At 35.8% G+C, this 27,574-nt stretch overlaps 1 long non-coding RNA gene across 1 annotated transcript in view; it reads left to right on the top strand.

The window, feature by feature from the left end:
* The window catches only part of LOC116854493, a 63,679-nt gene extending 45,372 nt beyond the window's left edge, over positions 1-18,307 (top strand). Inside the window, exons 2-3 of the long non-coding RNA XR_004380171.1 lie at positions 10,251-10,294; positions 18,296-18,307. This is a non-coding gene — a long non-coding RNA (uncharacterized LOC116854493). The remainder of the gene's footprint in view (positions 1-10,250; positions 10,295-18,295) is intronic.
* The last annotated feature ends 9,267 nt before the right edge of the window (positions 18,308-27,574 follow it).

The raw sequence follows: 27,574 nt of genomic DNA, 5'->3' as shown, positions 1-27,574 counted from the left end.
TTTTTTTTTTTTTTTTTTTTTAATGTCAAAAGCTTTACTTCTAAGAAGTGGAATAGATGCTATGGTTTGGAGTAAGAGCCAACTTTGGAGTAAGGACATGGTGAACACGGGTCCTGAATATAACTTGTCCCTTCCAGCACTCATTAGTAGGCACCATTGTTAGGCGTGTCTATCAAATTTGGGTTTAAAGCACATGAGCACGGTGGTGATCAGGAGGTTGCAAGAAGAGCCAAACAGCTAGAAATGTAGTGACTTTAGACCAACAGGGAAGAGAAGAGGAGAGATTCATGGTGGAACAAACATTCAGCGTCTGTGTGCTATCTAGTCCTGCCTCCCACCATTGAAAGTGGGGGATGGGTAGGTCCTGTCAGTCTCTTTCACTTTAATGTTTCTTTGCCCTTACCCCAAACCACAGATGCTAACATCCATGTAAACAGCATTTTATGTCAAATACTCATTTTGGTCAGAGAAAGATACAGAGGGAGAATTTTCTTACCTGGAGGAAGTTGACACAGATGAGTCTCCAGTCACTTGAGCGTCTAGGGAGGGTAGTGGAGCTTTGGAGTGGGCTGATGAGACTGAAAGAGGTGATTTTGGCCTCTGGGAGAAGCAGAGTAGGGAGTGGCAAAACTGAGAAGTGAATTCTGTTCTTAGAACTTTCTCCCACCTTCCGTAAGTCCCATTCTAGAGCAGCTCCCTTCACTCCTCGCCATGTGTCTGGCCTCTCTGGCCGTCAAGGTCCCGGCAGTAACGCACCCTTGGAATTCCTCACCCTCACGGCCTCCTTTGCTTCAGGTTACTCATCTTACTATTCTTTTTCTCAGTGCTTGCGTTCATCCTCATCAAATGTATACAGAGTTCACCTTATATCAAGGATCAAAACATGGAAAAGTCTGAGAGTCACGCATTTTGCCTCCTTCACATAGCTAAGAATTTGGAATAATTTGTAATTATTCAAATTATCCAAAATAATAGTATTTTGAGCTGCGTCAGGGTGAGAGTCTGCCAACATGATCTGCAACGTTAAGCTGCAGCCAACCCACTGCTACCGAGCACCTGCGTGTCAAAGCGGGTCGCCTCCCCGCTGGCAGAGCCAGAGAGCAGTGAGTGAGCCGCGGAACCGTTTCAGAAAGGACTCAGGCAGAATCTAGGTGCACAGCCGGGGGTCCCAGAGTCCTGGGGAAGAGGGGCTAACCTCCTCTGCAATTAAGGATTAGACAATACACACTTGACTCAAGTCCAGACCCCCGAAAGGAGCTGGACTGGACGGAGAGCCCTGGGAACCCTCATTAAAGCCAAGATGAATGAGGAAGTCTGACAGCATGGGAGGAGGCATTACTCTGGGCACAGACCTTCCCTGTTTTTACCCCCCTGTCGCCCTTCCTTCTTCTAGAGTGTCTGTAGGTTCCAAAGAGAGAGAGCTGTGGTCAAAGGAAGGCAGGTTTCACTGTGGAGAGTCCTCCTTAAAGTAATGGTCAGAAACAGGTGTGTGGGGGGGGGGGTTGGGGGGGTGCTGGCAGAGGTTGGAAGGCACACAGGATGCCCGCTAGAGCGGCAGATTTCACGGCCAAGGTCTTCAACTGTAAAATGGGAGGAAAGACAGGATCCCCTTCATAGGGTTGCTGTGGAAACGAAGTGGTCAGTGTCTGTACGGCACTTAGCACGGGCTTGCACAAATCAAGTAATAATCAGAGCTCAATAAAAGTTGACTATCGTTATCTTCATCATTGTTTCTGTGATCTCTTCTACTTCGCATCTACTTATTTACAAGTGGTTATATAATTCGATTTTATGTGATCCGATTAAATGAATTTTGACTGTGTTTTTTTTTTTTTTTAAGCAGAGAAATTGCTTCTCAGGATGTATTTGAAAAGGGTTAGATTAAACCTTAAGTGAACTGAACTCGAGCAAAGTCTTAAAACAATTATGATATCTCAAAGTTGAATTTTTACCAAATAAAAAAATTGGGCACTGATGTCATTTTTGCTCTAGGAAGATTGTGAGAATAACTAATAACACTTGGTGGAGGTTAATATAGTATTGAAAGTAGTAATTTTAACAATTTTGAACTCATTTTCAAAGATGTAATTGGAATAATTTTCAAAAGACATCAGTCTTTATTTTTTGGGAAATTACAGTGATTAAATTAACTGCAGGCAGTCTCTCTTATTGTTATTTGATGATAATAGTCTGTTGTTGAGGATTGGTGGAAAAAAATGAATGTTACATGTTCTATAAAGACTTCACAGCTGAAAAATTTTTCATCACCCTGGCCTGTGACAATTTATATGCTCAAGGCAGAAGTATCAAATGCAGCTTCCTTTACTGTATTTGGCCTGAAAACGAATCCAAATGGACAATGAGAATAATACATTTCCTAGGATTAAAATGTAGATCTTTCTTTTAAGGAAGTGAATAATATGCTAGTTTGAAAGAAAATGATATGCTTGCAGAACTCTGTGAGAGTTGAAAAAGGGGTTTTGTTCTTTCATTGGGTATTTTCAGGATTCTATCTGCTCCCTTATGACATTGAACACTGGACAAGGACAGTAATATCATATCCATTATTTAGGCATTTGAAATTACTCTTTTACTTTGAAATGAGGTGTTCAAATCACTGAGTGCTGGAAAATTGTGCATGGATGAAAATGTAAGTGGATCTTGATCTGTCATCTGAACTTGAGGCTCTCTGGATATGGCAAAATGTTTGTTTTTTTTTTTTAATTTTATTTTTTATAAACATATATTTTTTTTCCCCAGGGGTACAGGTCTGTGAATCGCCAGGTTTACACACTTCACCGCAATCACCATAGCATATACCCTCCCCAATGTCCATAATAACCCCACCCCCCTCCCCCCAGCAACCCTCAGTTTGTTTTGTGAGATTAAGAGTCACTTATGGTTTATCTCCCTCCCAATCCCATCTTGCTTCATTTACTCTTCTCCTACCCCCTTAATCCCCATGTTGCATCTCCTCTCCCTCATATCAGGGAGATCATATGATAGTTGTCTTTCTCCGATTGACTTATTTCGCTAAGCATGATACCCTCTAGTTCCATCCACGTCATCGCAAATGGCAAGATTTCATTTTTTTTGATGGCTGCATAGTCTTCCATTGTGTATATATACCACATCTTCTTTATCCATTCGTCTGTTGATGGACATCTAGGTTCTTTCCATAGTTTGGCTAATGTAGACATTGCTGCTATAAACATTCGGGTGCATGTGCCCCTTTGGATCACTACGTTTGTATCTTTAGGGTAAATACCCAGCAGTGCAATTGCTGGGTCATAGGGTAGTTCTATTTTCAACATTTTGAGGAACCTCCATGCTGTTTTCCAGAGTGGTTGCACCAGCTTGCATTCCCACCAACAGTGTAGGAGGGTTCCCCTTTCTCTGTATCCTCGCCAGCATCTGTCATTTCCTGACTTGTTAATTTTAGCCATTCTGACTGGTGTGAGGTGGTATCTCATTGTGGTTTTGATTTGTATTTCCCTGATGGCAAAATGGTTTTTATCAGTGGAAAATATCACTCTATTTTTTCAAGATCTTTCTGAACTCAAAATGACAGACAGCATATCTGAGTGTGACTACCTGGACATGGGTGGTATTGTTTTTTTAATTTCAGTATTACTGTAAAAATTGTCTGACTTTTTATCAGTACCCTTGACTCACAGATTGGAAAACATGTTTATGCTCTTTCTGGCTGGAATGTCTACTTAAGAATCTATGCTATTGTTTGTGAATCAAGTTATGTACACCGAGAGCCAAACTTTCTTGATTTTACCCTAAACTAAACAACAGTGGGTTTGTAAGGCCCAAGGGTAAGAAGAAAATTAAAAAGTTATAAATTTAATATGCTAAGCTGTCCTTGTACAAATACTGATGACTATGCTCTGAAACAATGCTGTTTTCATGCTTTGGGAAGTAGAAGGAATTGACAAAAAAATCTTCTTCAGGGGAGAAAAGAAGAGCTGGTGAATTACTGGTTGCAGCAAATGCAAAGACGTAAACATGAACAAAAGCCAATTACTTGGCATTCAGTACAGCTAACACTCATCCACTTTTATTTTGTTTCTGCTTTGATTATTGTAATTTCAAATCATTAAAGTTGGAAAATGTTTTGCTAAAGCCTAGTATTTTACATTACCATATAATTTAACATACAACAAAAACTGTAAGGTGCAAAGTTTGGACAATGGAGAGTTGCAGGTTGTGGAAGAGAAAAAAATGTCTAGGTTTATTTGACTTAAAAATACAGGACTTCTTCAGTGTGATATTTACGGTATTTATATGCTTAAATTTTGGTCACAGATATAGTCTTCTTGGTTCTATATACGTGGATAAATTTGCATTCAACAAGAAAACATAATTACAAATACCCACCTTATGGGGTGGTTGTGCAAATTGAGTAAATGAATCCATATCAGAGTGTTTTGTAAATTGCAAACTGTGACAATAAATTTACTTTATGGGAGGCAATCCCTAAGTGTTATTGATTGAAAGAAAATATTAATCTGAACTATTTTTTTTCTAGTGTATAAAAAAAGAAAAGCATTCACATATGGGCATCTGCCAAAATTTTCACCTGAGTCTAATTGTGAGGGAACAATTAGATAAATTCAATTTGAGAGACATTATGCAAAAACCAAGTGGACTCTACAAAAACGTCAGTTGTCCAAGACAAAAGGAACTATACACATGTGACAATATATGCAGTGGCGACCTTGAGTGAGTCCTGGATTTAAAATAAAATATAATAAGTACTCAGGCTGAAAAGGACATTCCTAAGAAAACTAGGAAAATCTGAACTACACATTAGAGAATTATATCACTTTAAATTTCCTAAGTATGCTTACTATTATGTAATTATGGTGGGATATTTTGGTACTTATCGAAGTTTTTTTTTTTTTTAAGTTTTTATTTAAATCCCAGTTAGTTAACACACAGTGTAATATTAGTTTCAGGTGTACAATATAGTGATTCAGCACTTCCATACAACACCCGGTGCTCATCACAAGTGCCCTTCTTAATCCCAATCATCTATTTACCCCATCCCCTCACCCCTCTCCCATCTAGTAACCATCAGGTTGTTCTCTGTAATTAAGAGTCTGTTTCTTGGTTTGCTTCTCCCTCTGTCTTTTATTTGCCCCCCCATTCATTTGCTTTATTAAATTCCACATATGAGTGAAATCATACGGCATTTATTTTTCTCTGACTGACATATTTTGCTTAGCATTATACTCTGGCTACATCCATCTTCACAAATGGTAAAGTTTCATTACTTTTTATGGCTGAGTAATATCTCTTCATTATCTATTCATCAGTCTATGGGCACTTAGGCTATTTCCACAATTTGGCTATGGTAGATAATGCCACTTTAACCATTGGAGTATATGTATCCCTTTGAATAACTGCTTTTATATTCTTTAGATAAATACTTAGTGGTGTGATTGCTGGATCTTGGGGTAATTCTATTTTTAACTTTTTGAGGAAATTCCATACTTTTTGCCAGAATGGTGGCACCAGTTTGCATTCCCACCAACATTGTAAGAGGGTTCCTCTTTCTCCATATCCTTTCCAACACCTGTTATTTCTTGTGTTGTTGATGTTAGCCATTCTGATAGGTGTGAGATGATGACCATACTAAGTTTTTAGGGGTGAAACATCTTTAAAACTAATTCTCAAGTGGTTTTGTAAAATATTTATATGTACAGACAGATAAAGCAAATGTGGCAAAATGGTAATAATTTAGGAATCTAGCGAAGGCTATCCAGGTGTTCATTTTAAAATATTCCCACAGCACTTTCCTATAGTTATAAAAACTTTCAAAATGAAAATTAGGAGGAAAATTTTAAAAGTTTAAAAATCCCCAAATATTCAAAACAGATGAGTCATTAAAAAACAGATCTTCTTAAAATATATCTGTCATTGATAGATCATGTTTTTCTGCCATCTCATTTTACTGTGAGATATAAATATATAGGCTTAAAAAAAGAAGAAATTTGCAGCAAAAATACTGATTGAAGGAAACTTATAGAATTGAATGCATATATTAGAAAAGAAGAAAAATCTAAAACCAATAATCTAACTTTCCATCTTGGGAACTTAGAAAAAGAAGAACAAATTAAATCCAAAGTAAGAAGAAGAAAAGAAATAAGAATTAGAGCAAAAAATCAATGACATGGAAAATAGGCAATCAATAGAGAAAATCAATGAAACCAAAAGCTGGTTCTTTAAAAAAGACCAATAAAATCAGTAAATGTCTAGCCAGGTTAACTGAGAAAAAAAGAGAGAAAATACAAGTTACTAATATCAGAAATGAAAGAGGTGACATCACTACTGCTTCCGTGGAAATTAAAAGAATAATAAAAAAATACTGTGAATAGCTCTGTGCCCACATATTTGACAGTCTAGGTGAAATGGACCAATTCCTTGAAAGACACAATCTGCCAAAATTCACATGAGAAGAAATAGATAATCTGAATAGATCTATATCTATTAAAGAAATTGAATCAATAATAAATAAACTTTCAAAAGAGAAAACACCTGTTCCAGATGGGTTCACTGGCAAAGTCTACCAAATATTTGAGGAAGAAATTACACCAGTTCTCTACAAACTTTACAGAGGAAAGAAGCAGAGCTAGTATGTCTTAACTGAATCTGAGGTCAGCATTAGCCTTAGGCCAATACCAGACAAAGACATAAGAAAACTACAGACCAATATCTCTCATGAACATAGGTGCAAAAGTACTCTATAAAAATTAGTAAATTTAATCCAGAAAAGTATAAAAAGAATTATGTACCATAATCAAATGAGATTTATCTTAGTTATGCAAGGCTAATGCAATTCATCACATCAACAGATACAAAAAGAATAATCACATGATCATTTTAATACATACAGAAAAAAATTTGACAAAAATCTAACACCAATTCATGTTAAGAACTCTTGGTAAACTAGGAAGAAAAGGGAACTATCTATTTATAGTTATATTGACAGGCTATTGATAAAGACTATCTACAAAAAGCCTGCAGCTAACACCATACTTAATGGTGTTAAGATCAGGTACAAGACAAGGAAGTTTCTTCTCATTACTCCTTTTCAACATCATGCTAGAAGTTCTAGCTAATGCAGTAAAGCAAGAAAATAAATTAAAAGATAAAGATAGGGAGGAAGACCTAAAACTTTCTTTGTTCTCAAGTGCCTTGATCATTTACGTAGAAAGTCTGTAATACTGACCAAAACCCCCCCCCCGCCCAAAACAACAAAAACCTCCTGGAACTAATAACTGATTATAGCAAGGTTGTAGGACACAAGGTTAATATACAAAAGTCAATTGCTTTCTTATATCCAATAATGAGCAAGGGGAATTTGAAATAAAAAACACCAATTATCATTTACCTTAGTCTCCCAGAAGTCAAATACTTAGGTATAAATATAACAAAAATATATATAAGATCTATATGAGGAAAACTACAAAATTCTGATGAATAAAATCAAAGAAGAACTAAAAAACTAGAGGGATATTCCATGTTCATCGATAGGAAGCCTCAATATTGTCAAGATGTCAATTCTTCCAAAATTGACCCATAGATTCAGTTCAATCCCAATTAATATATCAGCAATTTATTTTTTGGACATTGAAAAATAGATTTTAAAGTTTATATGGAGAGGGAAAAGACCCAGAATAGCCAAACAATATTGAGGGAGAAAAACAAAGTTGGAGGACAGACACTACCAAATTTCAAGACTCACTTTACAGTTTCAGTAATCAAGACAGTATCATATTGGTAAAAAGATAAACAAGTAGGTCAATGGAGCAGAAGAGAGATCCCAGAAATAGACCCTCATAAATGTTGTCAATTGATCTTTGACAAGGGAGCAAAGGCAATACAATGGAGCAAAGATAGTATCTTCAACAAATGGTGCTGGAATAACTGGACATCTACAGGCCAAAAAGTGAAACTAGACACAGACCATACACTCCTCACAAAAATGATGATCTCTACTTAAGAAGTGATGGAGAAAATTATGTTTAAAAAGGTATCATAGACCTATGCATAAAACACAGAACTAGAAAATATTGTAGGAGAAAGTCTAGATGAACTTGAGTATGGTGATACTGTTTTAGATATAGCATCAGAAATTGTGATCCATGAAAGAAAACATTAATATGTTGATTTCATTAAAATTAAAAACTTCTCTACAAAAGGCAATATAAAGCAATTAGAAGACAAGTTACAGACTGGGAGAAAGTACTTGCAAAAGACACATGAGATAAAGGACTATTATCCGAAATATACAGTGAACTCCTAAAATTCAACAGTAAGAAGATAAACAACATTATTAAAAGTGGACTAAATACCTTGAGACACACTTAATCAAAGATTTACATGTGGCAAATAAGCATATGAAATAAGCATGGAAAAATGCTCCATATGTCATCAAGGAAATTAAATTAAAACAGAATTGTGATAACCACTTAAAGACCTACTAGAATGACCGAAATCTGAAACACTGACAACACCAAATGCCAGTGAGGATGTAGAGAAACAGGAACTCTAATACATTGCTAATGGGAAATGCAAAATGGAATAACTATTTTGGAAGAAAACAGTAGTTTCTTAAAAAACAAAACTTAGGGGCACCTGGGTAGCTCAGTGGTTAAAGCCTCTGCCTTCGGCTCAGGTCATGATCCCAGAGTCCTGGGATCGAGCCCCACATCGGGCTATCTGCTCTGCACGGAGCCTGCTTCCTCCTCTCTCTGTCTGCCTGCCTCTCTGCTTAATGTGATCTCTGTCTGTCAAATAAATAAATAAAATCTTAAAAAAAAAAAAAACAAAACACCCCAAACCAAACTAAACTTAGTTTTACCATATAGCTAGCTCAGGAGTCATGCTTCTTGGTATTTACCCAAAGTAGTTGAAAACTTACATCCATACAAAAATCTGCACATGGATGTTTACAGCAGATTATTCATCATTGGTAAAACTTGAAAGCAACCAGATGTCCTTCAGTAGGTGAATGGATAAAGACACTGACACATCCAGACAATGGAATATTTAGTGTTAAAAAGAAATATGTTATCAAGCTATGACAAGACATAAAGGAAATTTTAATGCATATTACTAAGCAAAAGAAACCCATCTGAGAAGTTTACATACTGTATGATATCAGCTATATGACATTTTGGAAAAAGCAAAACTATGGAGATAATAAAAAGTTCAGTGGTTGCTTGTGGGGGGAGAAATGAATATGCAGAGCACTGAGGATGTTTAAAGCAATCAATATACTATGATATTATATCACATGATATAATGATAGATATATGTCTCTGCACATATTTTTTTCTATAAACACAGGATTTATAACACCAACAGTGAACTGTAAGGTATGTTACGGACTTTATCTAGTTATGATGTTTCAGTGTAAATTCATTCTTGGTAAAAAAATATACCATTCTGGTGAGTGATGTTGATAATGGGGGAGGCTATGCACATGTAGGGGCAGGGGGTATAGAAGAATCTCTGTACCTTCCTCTCAGTTTTCTATAAACCTAAAACTGCTCTTAAAAAATGAAGTCCTGGGGCACTTGGGTGGCTCAGTGGGTTAAAGGCTCTGCCTTCGGCTCAGGTCATGATCCCAGGGTTCTGGGATCGAGCCCCGCATCAGGCTCTCTGCTCAGCGGGGAGCCTGCTTCCTCCTCTCTCTCTCTCTCTCTGACTGCCTCTCTGCCTACTTGTGATCTCTGTCTGTCAAATAAATAAATTAAGTCTTTTAAAAAGATGAAGTCTTAAAAATCTGTTTTTTTTAAACTTATGGCTTAGGCAATGGGTGGGATATTACTAATATGAAACATTTTCCCATTGACAGAATTCCAGGAAAACAGATGGAAGTTCTAAATCCATGTGAACATCTTTCAAGATATTTAAAAGTAAAGTAAAAATATATCTTGAGCAGTGTTCAAAGGGATTTGAACATTATTTTCACACTATCTTTTAGAAAACATTCAATTCCAGGGGATCTCAGCTTAATGATTTCCTGCTAGTTTATACCTAGGTCTTCTTTCCTGTGAGATAGAACTTTCTCATTTTCCAAGAGACTCATTGGGTAGTTTTTATGATGAGCAAGTTACTATTTTGTTGCCTCTTCTTGGTGGGTGATGTGGTAAGATTCTGACTTCCTTCTAGATAGTTGGGTCCAGGCAGAAACCTTATGACCCCTTTCTTGTCTTTTTCTTGTACAGATCAGAGGCAGCAGAACGGGAACGAGGACACTCATAGCTTTTTGGTATGTAATTGAAAATTCTTTAAAACTAATTCTTTCTTTTAGTGATATTTATGACCTGAAGGACCTGTACTCCACTTTGTTATTCTAATCCGTGAAACAAACTGTAGTAGACTAGGTATATTTATCCATAGGCTAGGGTTAATGCAGAGGGAAGCTAATAGTATTAATAAATAACAAACTATGTTTATTCCTCTGTATATCCCTTGAAAATGGATTCTTGCTGGTAATTACTTTTCAGTGGGAGGGTTGTTTAGTAAAACAATTTGTATATATAATGATCCTTCTTGACCCCCTTGGGGGTCAGGTATATACCATAACTATCAAAGTACCATAGAAGTATAATTATGTGAAGGATTTATTTGTAAGCAAGTATGTGTTTCGATGCCCAGATGCAGATTGAGTCCTCTAGAAATGAGGCATTTACTGATCTAAATTTACTACTGATTCAAATAAAATATTTATATTTAATTATTATAATAGAAAAGGAAAACAATCTTAAGATGTTCTTGCCTTTAAAGTTCATCACTAATGATCTAGGCAAGACTGGAGTTCTTTGAATATGTGTGTAATTCTTCTCATTATTCCTTTGATTTTATACTTATAAAATAACTTTAAAAGAATCCTTGTATGTCTTAGTTCCTGACTGGGATATCTATCTCTTGTTTGGTTTAATTCTTTTTTAAGATAAAATACAATTCTAAACTTGTTAGGGAATGCAAGGGAAGCATTTTTTATTTTATTTTATTTTATTTTTTTAGAGAGACAGAGAGAGCAAGAGAGAGAGAGAAAGAGAGAGCCTGAGCAGAAGTAGAGGGACAAAGGGAGAGGGAGAGAGAGAATCTTAAGCAGGTTCTATGCCCAGTACATAGTCTGATGTAGGGCTTGATCTCAAGAGCCTAAATCCTGACCTGAGGTAAAATAAAAAATTGGGTACTTAACTGACTGAGCCTCCCAGGTGCCCTAAGGGAAGCATTCTTTTCACAGCTATCTATCAAGGACACATTTTTTGAGTGTGTGACTCTGGATATAACTGAAAATCTGGTAATTTTTCAGAAAATATTAGTATATTAAGTGCTATTATTTTTCTATGAGCCAAACCATAATAATAACAATCATTATTGCCTCTGATATGCACTTTCTACCACTCCCAGTTGTATTGCAATGTCTTTGAAACATTGCTACCTATGACCCATTAGCTACCACCATTCTTTCTGGTGAGCATTGCCCTCTCTTTTTCCTTTCAAAGTTGTTAAAAACCCATTGTTGTGGTTGTTCAAACTCTGACAAAAAAAAAATAGTTTTAGTCCATATATTTGCTGTTTAGATGTCTTCAAACACGTGAAGTCCTATTGTTTCAACATGGGTGTACTTAAGATATGCATTTATTCCTGAGACAGATTGTGTGACTCAGTCAATAATACTCTCATTGTCTTCTATGGCAAAGAACCCTTTACTCACCATAACATTTGATGTTTCATTGAGGAATTTTAATTGATAACTTTTCATATTTACACTTTTTGTTGATGGTTTGCAAACTGGTTACCGAAAGATATTAACAAAAAATGGTGGATTTTGCCATCTCTAAAAGTTGTCAAGTACTTTTTCTAGTAAAACACTTCTGATCCTCAGATTGGGGGCCTCCTTGTTATCAAAGGTATCTAGAAAGAGCCTGGCTTGTTGTCAGAAAAAGTTGTTATTTTTTTTTTTTAATTTTTATTTTTTAAAGAAAAATGTATGTTATGAGGGAACCCTGCATTAGTGGAAAGACTAGGTAAGATGAACTCTATGGTCTCTTGTAATATAAAACTTGACAATTTTTATGGAAGATGACACAGCTAATGACCAAATTAGAAAATCTGAGTTTTGTTAAGCATTATAGAAATTCTTGCACTGAACAAAATAGAGACAGCATAGTGGTGAAAATGACAGTCTCTGAACTCAGATGGTCTGGGTTTGATCTTGTCTCTGACATTTACTAGCTATGTGACCTTGGTCATGTCATCTAACATTTATGTGGCTCACTTTCCTCACTTGGTGAGTAGAGTTAGTACTAGTACCTCATAAAGCTGATGCAAGGATTTAATGAGTTAGGATGACCACAGCTCTTAGAACAATACTTAGTGTACAGTTGGGCACTCAATGTTAGTTATGTGAGATAGATGAATGACATTGTTATCAGCAAGAGCATCTGTGACTCTTGGAGATTCTCAGACATTTCTCACCCAAATTTATGACCTTTAAGAGTAGAGTGCATCTGGCAATGATTTCTATGAGTATTCGAACTGATCTCTTCAAGTATTTTGGTGCTGTCTTGGTTCTCCTTGAAACCAACATGGAGACAAAGCTCAGAGTCGTCACAGCTTTCTACTTACCCCAACATTGTGGGTGACACTTCTATCCTTCCATTTTTTGGGGCTGATTTTTCACCTTCCTCTAATGGCCTCACACACATATATTCAAACATTTCTGGATCTCAGATTTCACAACAAAGGGGCTTATTATAGTATTTTTCTAACAAAGTTAGATGTTTACCTAAGAGAAAGTCTTAAACCAGCTATTAGGATAATAAAAACACCTTTCAACTTAATACAGAAGTATATTAATAATTTTCATCTTTACCATTGTCTTCATTAAGCTATTAGTAAGGAGCTTTGTTTGCTTTTAGAGTCACTCTGATACATTAAAGGCGTGATTCTTGGCCCAAGTGTGTGTGTAATGAGAGCAGCCAGTCCGTATTTAGTTCTTATTTACAGGTACCTACATTTCTGGTCCCATGATTATTTTGAGTTCTTCACAGAATTTTTCTTCACTTTAAAAAATTGTGGTAAAATACCCATATCATAAAATTTACCATGTAAGTCATTTTTATTAAATATTAAGTACATTTCACGTTCAGTGACATTAAATACATTCACGTTACTGTGCAATCATCCCCATAACTCTTTTCATTTTGTAGAGCTAAAACTTTACACCCGTTAAACAATCTCTCTCTATTCTCCCCTCCCCTCAGCCCCTGGTAACCATCACTATACCTTTTGTATTTATAATTTGAAGTACTAGTAAGTACTTCCTATAAGTGGAATTTATAGTATTTTTCTTTTTGTGACTGGCTTATTTCACTTAGCATAATGCCCTCAAGGCGCATTCATGCTGTAGCACAGGTCAGAATTTCCTTCTTTTAAAAGGTTGAATAATATTCGATTGTATGTGTATATACCACATTTTGCTTAACCATTTATCTGTTGCTAGACACTTGTGTTGCTTCCACATTTTGGTTCTCATGAATAATGTTGCTGTGAACATAGACGTATAAATGCTTCATTGAGACCCTGTTTTCAGTACTTGTGGGTAAATACCTAGACATGGAATTGATGGGTCATATGTTAATTCTATTTTAAATTTTTTCCACAACAGTTGTACCATTTTACATTCCCACCAACACTTCACAGAGTTCTTAAGTACAGAATGCTTGTCTAATCATTTTGACATATTCCTACTGGGCAATGAATATTGTGAAGTTTTAAGTGAATAAAATTAGAACGCAAGGTTATGTTTTTCCAATTCATTTTTTCCTGCTGTGCCTATGAGGGTTATGTTTTAAGACCTACCTCATATTAGTTTATGTTACCAGGTGATTCGGAGCGTCAATGGACTTTTTCCAGAACAGAAACATGTGGGGCCAAGTTTCATACCTCTAATGGAAAAACAACTTGGACTCCAAGGATTTCTTGGCTTAGTTTAAAATAAACTCTATGTTAAAATCCTGTGTGCTAGCAGTTAAGGAAAAGATGACCACATATGTTTTTTTCTGAAGGCTCGTAATTTTTTTTTTCCACAAAATACACCAGTGTGAACAGGAATTGGAACAACTGGGTTACAAAGAGAAAAAATACTGAAAAAAAATTATATTTAGGTTTGAAACAGAATCTACAAGCTTTTCAAATATCGAGAGAACAGTTTAACATTTGTGGTGTTATTTTTTCTGGTTAAATAATATTTGTGTTTTCTTAAATTTTGGTTAAAAAAATATAGATATAGCTGTCCCTTTCTAAGGGACAGAATCGAATTCCAAAACTGAGAGGTTATTAACTGAAAATCTCAAAGTCTTTTGAGGTTATTTCCACAAATTAGGGGGGCAATTTCTCAGAAAATCTGCATTTATTGTTTATGGACAGTGAGCAGAGAAGGAAGATTATCTCAGTCAGGGAGCAAAAGTATTCTGGTTGTCAGACACTTCATTTTTCCTTAGTTTTGTTATACTCCATAGAAATATAAATGTCTTTCCTAATAAAATCACTTTCCAAATAAAGTGTTCAAAAAGGCTCTAATGACCTTGGGTATGTCAGTTTGTACAAGAAAAGTTTAAACATAACTTAAGGAAATTTAGCAAAGACTTTTGCAAATGATACATGAGGCACAGGGAGCTCTTAGCAGGGGATAGTCTAGGTTATGCTGTGGTAGCAAATGAACCCTGAAACCGCAGTGGCTTCACATAAGGAGCTTTTATTTCTTGTTCACACTGTATGCTCACTGCTGCTCATATGAAAAGGGGAAGCCCCCCTTCTCCACAAAGTCCCTCAGAGGTGCAGGCTGATGGCAGCTCATCTTCCATGTAGAGCTACCATGGCAACAGGTGGCTTCCGAGTTTGACGTGACTGGGAAGAGAGAATATGGAGCACTCCCACTCTTCTCCAGACTGGACATGACGCACATCTCCTCCACCCAGAGCCAGGGGCCAGAACTAGTCACATGGCCTCTCCCAACAACTCCGGGGCAGGTGGTCTTCGCGAGTGGTCTTCCTGGAGCATGAAGGAGGAGAGAGGACTAATAATTTCCTCTTTGATAAACTTCACTGGAAAGTCTTGGATTAGGCGTCTCTACAAAACAATTTTCCTACCTAAATCAGTCACATTCATAATTCCTTATGTTTTACTATATAGGTAAGAGATTTTCATGTTTTTAAATTAATTTCACTTTTTTATGTGCTAACTTTAGGTAGGAATAAATAAAACAAGGATTATTGAAAAGGAGTCAGTGAAGGCATAGGTATAATCAACCATGGGAAAAATGTCTACAGAAAAAATGGTCCTCATATGTCAATGTATCTATAGGCTTCATTTGTATTATTAGTCATGTTTTATTATTTCTTTTTTTCTATAAGACTGTAACTTGAAATTAAATGGAATTCCAGATGCAGTAAGATTGATTGCAAAATCAGTGCAAAGGATATTGTACTGGAAATAAGAAACCATACTTTAGATCAGTTTTATTTTTATTTATTTATCTATTTATTTATTTATTATTATGTTATGTTAGTACACCATTAGTTTTTGATGTAGCATTCACGATTTATTATTTGCGTGTAACACCCAAGGATAGATTGTCCTTAATTTATTTTATATTTTTTTCCATTTTATAGCCATCTTTTCCTGAATCTTAATCTCATCATTTGTTTTGACTTTCTTATATTTCATGTGTTTCTCCTTAAATTTCTTTTTCAACTTATTGAAATGTTTTATCAAGCACGGTTTTCATATTGGGTACATGGAGAATAAACATGTCTGTGAGTGTCTTTATTTTGGCCTCATGACTGATTGTGTGCTTGGATAGGGAATTTTATGTACCCATTTATTTTGATTCAGAAATTTGAAACATTACTCCAATATTCTCTAATATTCCACGTTGCCTTTAAGAAATCTGATGTTATTCCTATTTGTGTTTCTTTATATATAATACCATTTTATCCTGTCTGTGAACTTTTAGGAATTTTTAAAAAGATTTTTATTTATTTATTTGTCAGAGAGAGAGCGTAAGCAGGGGGAGCGGTAGGCAGAGGGAGAAGCAGGCTCCCTGCTCAGCAAAGAACCCGACGCTGGACCCTGGGATCATGACCTGAGCTGAAGGAGACAATCAACTCAACCACCCAGGCATCCCTAAACTTTTAGGATTCTTTGTATGCCTTTGACATTCTGAAATTCCACAAGTCATATTCAGCTTTTCATCTTCTTAAATATGTCTAGTTCAGCATTTTGTGGCACAGGAAGATTTCTTTTTTCTCCTCTCTCCCAAGGCTCTCTTCCCACTGCTTTGGTTTTATTCTCTGTTCTCCCCACCGACTCACCAAGATGGCCACTGCTAACTCCAGGCTTGTCCTGTGCTCATGGTTCAAGTCCCAGAAAAAATGACAAGACTCTTCCCCAATGCTTTAGGGAGAATTTCCCAGCTAGCCTTAGTTCATTTACTCTTGGCTTAATTGGCCCTTGTGGCCAAGGTGTTAAGTACTTTGGTCAATTTACTTCTTGCCACCTGTGGTCCAGGGCATTCTCATATCTTCTCCCACTTACTGCAGTAGCCTCTTAACTGGCCTCTGGGTTTATGTCTTTGCTTCCTTCAGTCTCTTCTCAGTGCTGGAGCCAGAGCTGTTAACATGTGTGTCAGATCAAACTCTATAAAGATTGCCTGTTTCACGTCAAAAGCCGAAGTCTTCAGCAATAACTCAAAAAACCACCCACGATCCGCGTGAGCTGGCCTCGTGTAATCTCTCTGACCTCATTTCCTACCCGTCTCCCCCCATTGCACAATCAACCTCTGCCATGCTGGCCTCCTTGCTGTGCCTTACACATGCCAGACACACTTTCAATCCCAGTTCGGGGCTCTGCCTTGGCTGCTCTCTGACCCTGACAGCTCACTCTTGGATTTCTATTGATTGCTTGTTTACCTCTTCCTGGTCTTTACTCAAATGTCACCTATTTAGTGAGACTGTTCCCATCCACGCGTTTAAAATGAGAGCTCTCTGTAATACTCATCCCTATTTTATTTTTCTTCATTTATGTCCATCTCATATGCCACTTATTTTACTTATTTATCTTGTTAATTGTCTACTCCCATGAAATGTAAGCCCCATGAGGACAAGGAGATTTTATCTGTTCAGGGTTATATTTTTCAGGCTCTAATACTGTGCCTACTGCATGGTTAGTCAATAAATACTTGATAAATGAGCGAATGGTTGACAAACCCAAGCCATATGCTTGCTCCTGTTTTGGGGATGTGGGGCCAGTTCAGTTGGGTGTGGGGAGAAGAAAAAGGAGCTGATCAGACAAAAATTAATAAATGCCCCCCAAAAGATCCTTCTGGTGAACTTTGAGAAATGGGGTCTCTGCTAAAAGGGGATAAAATGAGTAGGTGGAATAAAGGAGCAGATTCTGAAACAGGACAGTAATTTTCTAACTTGTTTGATTTTGAATTTTGAGCGCATATAATTGTCCTTATATGTTACAATAATCTTGAAATATTAGGTAATTCTGCCTGCAAAAAACTTATGGGGAAAATATTTTTTTTTTTTTTTTTTGCTTTTCACATCATTTGTTTCCAATTGCAATTACTTTTGCAATTGATTTTTGCAATTGATTTTTACTCCCAGTGACCAATATATGAAAGAATAAGCTAGATTTGGGCAAAGAATATTTTACTTCTTTCAGGAGAGCAGATTGCAAAATGGGTTATCAGGCAATCTTTCTATATTAGATTTCTTCTTAACTATTTGCCTGCATCCAAATGAAATTTTTGAAGTTAATTTCAGGCTGAATAATTGGCAGGCTCAGAGCCTTCACTTAGAAGTATTTATTTGTATCTAACACTCCTTCCCCCTTAGTCAATCTTGCTGGAGTTCTATTTTATTAATTTTTGTCCAAAGAACTAGTTTTATGCTTTATTAATCTTCCCCTTATTTTCCCATTTCATTTATTTCTGCCTTTATTTTCCCTACTTCTTCCTTGGTTTGCTAGTTTGCTATTTTTCCAGTTTCATGTGTTGAGCTCTTAGCTTACTTGTTTTCATTCCCTCTTATATTCTGATAAATGTATTTAAGGTCTATATTTCCCCCCCAAAAATGTTTTAGTTGCATGCCCTAAGATTTTGATGTGTAGTGTTGTCAATGGTGATAAATTCCAAATATTTTCCATTTTATTTCCTTCTGGATTCAATTTTTTTTAATAGTCTGAGATTTTGTTTCCAGACATATAGACATTTTAAATGTCTATTTTTTTGCTATTAATTTCTATAATTAAAGCATTATAGTCAGAGAACATAATCTGTGTTAAATCAATTCTGTGCAATTTATCAAGACTTCTGTTGTAATATCGTACTTTGTCAATTTTTTATAATATATCATGTATGTTGGAAATGTGTGTATTTCTTAATTACAGAGTTCTGTGTACCTGCAATTTACTAATTTGTGTCATCTGCATTTCCATTTACTTATAGTCTGCATTGTTTTCTGAGAGATGGGTGCTATAATCCTCAACTGTAATTGCCAATTTATTTACTTCTTTTTCCAGTTTTATTTTTCCAGTTTTATGAATTGTGTTTGCTTGATTTGAGGATATATATATATATATATATATATATATATATATATATATGTTTGTGAAGGTTATATTTTCTGGCTTTGATTTTTTTATTGACTTATAACATCTTTCTCTATTAAATGTATGTTTAACAATGCACGGTAAATATACATATATATGTATAAATTTTATATTTTCATATATTAAAATTCTCAGCACAGCTTGCATTTCCTTTAGGTTTCCCTGGATATCTGTATCCATCTTTTTATTTTTAACCTTCCATATCCTTTTGTTTTCAGTTTTTTTTTCTTTTTTTTTTAAGATTTTATTTATTATTTGACGGAGAGAGACACAGTGAGAGAGGGAACACAAGCAGGGGGAGTGGGAGAGGGAGAAGCAGGTTTCCCGCTGAGCAGGCAGCCCTATAAGATATGATCTGGGGCTTGATCCCCGGACCCTGGGATCATGACCTGAGCCAAAGGCAGATGCTTAACGACTGAGCCACCCAGGTGCCCCAGTTTTTCTTCTTTTAGATACACGTTGTTAGATCTTTGTTTTTAAAATAACTTTTATTTTGCAATATAAAATACATTATGTTAAAATATAAATATAGAAGAATGTACGGACAAATTTGAATATCTCAGTGATTTATCATAAAGCATAAATTCTAGACTACGGGAGTCAAGAAATAGAATATCGTTGGGGCTTCTGGGTGGCTCAGTTGGTTAAGTGTCTGACTTTGGCTCAGGTCAAGATCTCAGGGTCCTGGGATGGAGTCCTACATTGGACTCCTGGCTCAGTGGGGAGTCTGCTTCTCCCTCTCCTTCTGCCCCTCCCCCATACTTGTACTTTCTTTCCCTCTCTCTCAATAAATAAAACCTTAAAAAAAAAAAAGAATACTGTCAGAACTCTAGAATCTTCTCTTGTGCCCGTTCCAATAAATCTTGCCATCTTCCTATAGGTAACCCCTCAACGGCCATTTGAAGTAATTCATTACTTTCTTGCATTCCTTTATAGTGTTATGACCCAAGTGTACTTTACTAAACCCTATGGCCTAGTTTTGCCTGTTTATATTTTTTTGTGTCTTACTTCTTTCTCTCAGTATTATGTGACTGTGAATAGAAGTAGTTTTTTCCTTTCTATTGCTAAGTAGTGTTCCACTGTGTGACTATACCACAATTTATCTGCTTTCCTGTTGGTGGATGTTTGGGTTGTTTTGAACACTCTGGCTATTACTAATAAAGCTGCTAGAAGCATTGTTACACATGTGTTCACTGTACAGGTGCATGCATGTCTGACACATGCTTCTATAGGAAAACGTATGGAACACAGACTCCGCATGGGATCCATTTTGGCAGATACTGCTAAACAGCCTTCCGGAGTGGTTGCCCCAACTGACACTTCCAACAGCAGCGTTCGAGAGTGTTTTCATTGGCTTTGCAATGTTGCTGACACCTGGTATTGTCAGTCTTTCAAAATTTCATGATTGTGGCAGTTTTGCCTTCCTGTTCCCTATAATGGAGCAGAGCTCCTTCTCATACGTATTTGGTTATTTGATACTCTCCTTTGTAAAATGGCTCTTAAGTCTTTCCCCATTTTTCTCTTGGGTTTTTTTGCTTGTTTCTTATTGATTATAAGACTCCTTCCCATATTCTGGTGTGGGGTTGAACAGGTTATGTATTGCACATGTCTTTTCTCATTCATTTATTTGCTTTTACAATCCCTTAATGCTGTCTTTGGGTGAGTGGAAATTCTTAATTTCAGTGTCTTCCAACTTATGAAGCTTTTCCTTTCTGGTTAGAGCCAGTGGGGAAGTGGATGTCTTTTCAATAAATGATACTCAAGACAGTTGGTTATTAACTTAAAAAATGAAACTTTATTCTTATCTGAAGCTATGATCAAAAATCAATTGTACATAAAGGGGCACTTGGGTAGCCCAGCTGGTTGTGTTCAACTCTTGGTTTCAGCTCAGGTCGTGCTCTCAGAGTTCTGAGATCAAGCTCTGTGTCAGGCTCTGTGCTCAGCTCAAAGTCTACTTGAGATTCTCTCTCTCCCTCTTCCCCTACCCCCTCCCTAAAAATAAATGAATCCTAAAAAAAAAATCGATTGTAAGTAAATTGTCAATCTAATATGACAGGTGGAGAATTAAAGTTCTAGAAGAAAAGGTAGACTAATATCCTTATGACCATAAGATAGTAAAATCAACAGCAAATTAAAAACACCAACCACAGCCATCTTTACACTCTCAAGTATTGTAAACTAATTAATGAACATGACATATCTTTCCATATATTTAGCTTTTCTTTAATTTCTTTCAATAATGTTTCATAGATTTACAGATTTTTTTCATGGAAGTATTGCACATCTTTTGTTAGATTCATTACAATGTACGCAAAATTTAATGATGTTGCTGAATATGCATTTTCTTAAAAATTTAATTTTCATGCTATTTGTTGCTGGTATATAGAAATGATATTGATTTTTACATATTGGCCTTGTATCTAGCAATCTTTCTATGTCCACTCTTTAGTTTTAATAATTCATGTGTAGGTTCTTCTCCACATGTAATACTGTCTGAAAGTACTGACAGTTTTAATTTCTTATATTTAATCATTATAATTCTTAAAATTTTTAAAAGAGCCCTTCTAATACAATATGGTTGAATGATGGTGGACATTTTCGGTTTATGCCTAATATTAAAGAAAAAGGTTTCAACACTTCATCATCAAACATGTGACAGAGGAAATAGGGATCACTTTACTTACTGAAAAATGGTAGAGTAAGGACCTGTTTGTTTTGCCCATGACAGGATTTGGGAAGGGCTAGGTTTGCTGCTCATCTCTGATCCACCTGGTTTTAGCTGGAACAGTTGGGAGGAGAATCTACTTCTTAGATCACTTTTTCATCTTTACATCTAGAGCCTTGGCATTTTTGGCTTCTTCTTCTAAGCATGGTGCATCACCTTCCTGGAACTATCCACATGAGTTTTTATGTCATGGCCATCTCAGAGTAATCAGACTTCATAAATTGTCCTGGGTCCCCCAGAATAAGCCTATTTCTTTCAGATCTAAAAACCTATGAGTCTGAGTCTCTGAGGTCATATAAATTGCAATTAAATGTATCTAATTAAAAACAATTTCTAATCTAAACTCAGGCATAACCAAATTTCTGTATTATGGGGTAAAGAAAAAATAGATGATTCCTTGTTTTTTTTTTTGTGATGGCAGACTTTTGAGGTTAGATGATGTTATCTAGGGTGGTGGAAGTGGGACAGGTGCACATGGGAATGGACTGTGAGGAGGTGAGTATAAAGCTGTGTAGGTGAGGTGTGAGTGAGAAAGGCAGTGTGAGGTAACAAGGCTGGGCGGGCCACAGGAAGCTGGGCGGACCACAGGAAGCTGGCTGGGAAAAAAAGTCTTTGGCTTTACTGAATTAAAAGCAAGAATAAAACAACCCAAAGACAAATGGAAAATCTCACACACGAAGTCTAGAAAGGAATGGAAACAGAAAAATAATCACACATGTGTTCAGGAAAAGGTGAACTGAAGTGTCTGGCCAATTACAGTCTACTTTAATTTTTGGGTGACTTTTCAGGACTTTATGCAGTAAGATCATCTAATTAAAAAACAAATAGAGGAGCAAACACTTCCTTTAGAAAGAAACACAAAATATTCTTTTGTAAAATTTAAATTTCTCCATTTAGAACTCTAGTAGTTAAAAAAAAAATGCCCTATCGAAATCAAAAGAGTGCTAAAATAGGGAGTCCAATAATGTTTCAGTGTTTGGTCTCTAGCTAAAATAGTGTGCGTACACGTTGGGCCACTAGGTGTCTCTTTGCATACGTATTATGATTCCAGCCCGAGAAAGCTAAGCACTTCTTAAATGAAATTGTCAACGTGAATTGTGTCAACAAATGTTTCAATTTGAGGGTATTTAGGGATGACTTTAAGGATTCTTCAGAGAGGATAAATAGATGTGTCTTGGCTATATATCTCTCTCTCACTCTTGTGTTAGATGTTTTGCAAACGTTAATCCAGGATTGTCAGCAGATGTAAAATTCTGGTACTTATACCAGGGTGGTTGGCAGGCTGATAGGATAGAAGAGCCTGCCCATTTAGGATGATGACCAAGAGGTTATTTCTGAATGAAGTCTTGGCAAGGATACTCAATTCCCAAACAAGCTGTGTTTGGCTGTCCAATGTCTCTTTCTAGGAGATGTAGTCCTTCCTGATCAGATCCTTCAAAATTACCCAGTTAACAGCTCATCTGTGGTCTCCCATGGCCCTTTGAGTACAAGGTATCAATTACTCTGAGTCACATAAGCCCCCTCTGAATTGTCCAGATTTGGTAAACAATTTACACACTTTCTTTCATCCTATAAGAATGTAATGAGATTGACTGTTTGCAGAAAAATTAAGCATGTTGTTAAGGAGAAGCTGAAAAGTCAAAGATTATTATAAGAGACAACACTGCTAAAATTCAAAGGGCCCTGAGCCTGGGGTCTGAAGACCTGAGTTCAGATTCTTCCTGTATAACGTGCTAGCTGTGGAATGTAAGTGGTCTTCCTCCTCTATATGTTAGTTTCTTTGTAAAAGTATAGGTGATGTTACTTTACAGACTTGACATGCAGACTAAAAACAGTTTGCAGTAATTCTGCCAAATATCATGGTAAGAGCCTCTAAGAGAAGTCACCCTATGCTTGAAAAATTTTTTTCCAGTTTTTTTTTTCCTAAAAAATAAATGACAACATCACTGTATAAGTTCAAGGTACACAGCATGATGGTTTTTGCTTTTTTACTGAAATATGGTTGACGTATAAAGTATTAGTTTCAGGTGTACCACATAATAATTTAATACTTCTATACATGATGAAATGATCACCATGATGTCTAGTTGCCATCCGTCACCATACAATCTTATTACAGTATTATTGACTGTATTCTGTGACAGCATAACAGTTTGATTTACATATATTACAAAATGATTACTCAAGTTGCTTCAGTAAACATCCATCCTATATAAATACAATAAAAAAAGAATAAAAGAATAAAGGAAAAAAATTTCTCCTTGTGATGAGAACTATTAGAATTTACTTTTAACAACTTTCCAGTATGTCATACAACACTGTTAGCTAGTCATCATGGTGCACCTTATTTATCTTACAACAGGAAGTTTGTACTTTTTGACCACTGTCCTCCAATTCCCCCTCCCCCAATCCCTGCTTCTGGTAACCACAGGTCTGATCTCTTTTTCTATACGTTTGCCTGTTTTTTTTTAGATTCACATGTAAGTAAACTCTTGTCTTTCTGACTCTGACTTATTTTACTTTGTGTAACACTTTCAGGGTCCATACATGTTGTTCCAAATAGCAGGATTTCTTTTTTTAATGGCTGAATAATGCTTCATTGCATTTCTATATGCACCAAAACTTCTTTATCCATTCATCTATTTATGGACACTTAGGTTTTTTCTGTGTCTGGTTATTGTGAATAATACTATGAACATAGGTGTGCCAATATCTTTTCAAGTTAGTGTTTTGATTTCCTTCATATAAATACTCAGAAGTGGAATTGCTAGAACACATGGTAATTCTATTTTTAATTTTTTGAGGATCCTCCATACTGTTTTCCTTAGTGGCTGCACCAATTTACGTTCCTACCAACAGTGTACAAGCGTTCCCTTTTCTCGACAGCCTCACCAACATTTGTCATCTCTTGTCTTTTTGATGATGGATGGCTATTCTAACTGACATGAAGTGATAGTTCATTGTGGGTTTTTTTTTTTAAGATTTTTTAATTTATTTGACAGACAGAAATCACAAGTAGGCAGAGAGGCAGGAAGAGAGAGAGAGAGGAGGAAGCAGGGTCCCTGCCAAGCAGAGAGCCCAATGCAAGGCTCGATCCCAGTACCCTGGGATCATGACCTGAGCCGCGAAGGCAGAGGCTTTAACCCACTGAGCCACCCAGGCGCCCCCGCTCATTGTAGTTTTAATGGCCAATTTTCCTAATGACCAGTTGAACATCTATCTTTTCATGTACACATTGACCTTTCATATATCTTCTTTGGAGACATGTCTGTTGAGTATTTTTATTGTAAATGGGATTAATTTATTCCTTTTCCAGAAACTTTGTTGTAGTATATAGAAACACTTCTGATTTTTTTTTTTGCATCAGTTTTATATCAGTTTTGTATCCTATAACTTTACTAAATTCATTGATTAAATCTAACAGTTTTTTGGGGTTGAGTCTTTAGGATTTTCTTTATACAAAAGTTTGTTGTCCACAAATAGAGACAGTTTTACTGTCTTTTCCAATTCTGATACATTTTATTCCTTTTTTTTCTTTCTGACTGATAGCTCTAGATGGGACTTCCAATACTATATTGAATAGAAGTGGTGAGAGAGCACCCTTGTGTCATTCTTGATCTTAGAGGAAAAACTTTCATCTTTTCACCTTTGAGCATCATGTTAGCCATGGGCTTGCCATATATGGCCTTTATTAGATTGAATAATGTGCCTTCTATGCATTATTTGTGGAGTTTTTATTTTGAATGGATGCTGAATTTTGTTTACTTTTTCTGTGTGAATTGAGATGATCATATGATCCTTTTATTAGTGTGATGCTTTGCATTGATTGGGACACTATTGATTTGAACTATCCTTGCATCCTAGGGATAAATCTCATTTGATCATGGTGAATGATCCTTTTAATGTGTTGCTAAATTTGTTTTGCAGTATTTTATTGAGAATTTTTGCATCTAAATTCATCAGGGATATTGGTTTGTAGTTTTCTTTTCTAGTTGTGTCCTTTTCTGGCTTGGTATCAGGATAATCCTAGCCTTGTGAAATTATTTTGAGAGTATTCCCTCCTCTTCGAATTTTTGGAAGAGTTTGAGAAGGATTAGTGTTGATTCTTGAAGTGTTTGGTGAAAGTCACAAGTGAAGCCATCTGCTCCTGGGCTTTTCTTTGTTGGGACATTTTTTTAAATTACTGATTCAAATATCCTTACTGGTAACTAATTGTTCTATTCAGATTTTCTATTTCTTCCTAATTCAGTCTTGGTAAGCAGTATTTAAAAATTTTTCCATTTATTCTAGGTTGTCTGGTTTATTGGCCAATAGCCTCTTCATAAGAGCCTCTTACTATCCTTAGAATATCTGTGGTGTCAGTTGAAATGTCTCCTTAATTTATAATTTTGTTGATTTGAGTCTTTTCTCCTTTTTTTCTTGCTTAGTCTAGCTAAGGGTTTGTCAATTTTATCTTTGCAAAAAATCAACTCTAAGTTTGGTTAATATTTTCCATTGTTTTTGTCTTCTCTGTTTCATTCATTTCTGTTCTAATTGGTGTTATTTCTGCTCAGTTTGTCCTTCTTTTTCTAGTTCTTTAAGACGTAGAGTTAGATTATTTATTTGGGATCTTTCTTGCTTTGTATGATAGGTGTTTATTGCTATGAACTTCTCTCTTAGAACTGTTTTTGCTGCATCCCATAAGTTCTCACATGTCATATTTCCATTTTTGGCAACTTAATTTCCCCTTTAATTTCTTCTTTGAGCCATTGGTTATTCAGGTTGTTCATGTGTTTGTGAATTTTCCAGTTTTCCTCTTGCTACTGATTTCACATGACATTGTGGTCAGAGAAGATACTTAGTATCAATTCGATCTTCTTGAATATGTTAAGACTTGTTTTGTGGCCTAACATATGGCCTCTCCTAGAAAATATTCTATGTGTGCTTGAGAAGAATGTGTATTCTGCTGTTGTTAAATAGAATGTTCTCGATGTATCTGTTATATCCGTTAGTGGTGTTCTAATCTGCTGTTTCCTTCTTGATTCTCTGTCTGCAGGACTCATACACTGTTCAGAGTGGGGTATTAAAGTCCCCAACTATTATTGCATTACTGTTCATTTCTCCTTTTAGTTCTGTTGGCTTTGCTTTATATGTTTAGGTGTTCTGAAGTTGGGCAGACACGTATTTACGATTGCTATGATGTGTTGATATGTGGACCCCTTAATCATTATATAATGACCTTCTTTTTCTCTTTTACCTATTTTGAGTTTAAAGTCTATTTTGTCTAATATAAGTATAGCTTTTCTTGCTTTTTTTTTTTTTTTTGGTTACCATTTACTTGAAATGTCTTTTTCCATCTTTGCTCTCAGTCTAGGTGTGTCTTTAAGGCTAAAGGGAGTATCTTGGATGCAGCAAAGTGTTGGATCTTGTTATTTTATATATTTAGCCATTCTATGTCTTTTGATGGAAGACTTTAATCCTTTTGCATCTAAAATAATTATTGATAGGTAAAGATTTATTATTGCAATTTTGTTAATTGTTTTCTGATTATTTGCTAGATCCATTGCTCCTTGTTTCTTATTCTACGGTCCTTTGTGTGTGTGCTTTAACGTCTTGTGGTATCCATATGCTTTGACATCTTTATCATGTCTTTTTGCATGATTATTACAAATTTTCTCCTTGTAGTTAGCATGAGGCTTACATAAAATATCTTAAACTTTTAACATTTTATTTTAATTTCGTAATGAATTAACTTCAATAGAATTTGTATACTTTATATTTTTATTTCTTATCCCCCTCACATTAGGTTATTGCTGTTAGAATTTACATGTTAGATTGTGTAACTAATAATAGATTATTATATTTGTGGTTATTTTACTACATTCATTTTTTAAAATTTTAAACCAGAGTTGTGAGTTAGGCACCATTATTACCATACTGCAAAATCTAACTATGACTATATATGTATTGTTACCAATGAAATTTATGCTACCTTTTTCTATTTTTATGCTTTTAATTAGTGTTTTTTCTCTCCTACTCAAAGAACTCCCTTTAGCATTTCTTATAAGGCAGGTTGGTTGTAATGAAGTCCCTCAGTTTTTGTTTGTCCGGGAAGTCTTTATCCCTCTTCATTCTGAAGGACAGTTTCAC

The sequence above is a fragment of the Lontra canadensis genome, unplaced genomic scaffold (genome assembly GCF_010015895.1).
Source record: "Lontra canadensis isolate GAN:19392208 unplaced genomic scaffold, GSC_riverotter_1.0 scaffold92, whole genome shotgun sequence".
Lineage (NCBI taxonomy): Eukaryota > Metazoa > Chordata > Mammalia > Carnivora > Mustelidae > Lontra > Lontra canadensis.
Note: the sequence above shows the minus strand (reverse complement) of the source record. Positions and strands in the feature narration are given on the sequence as shown.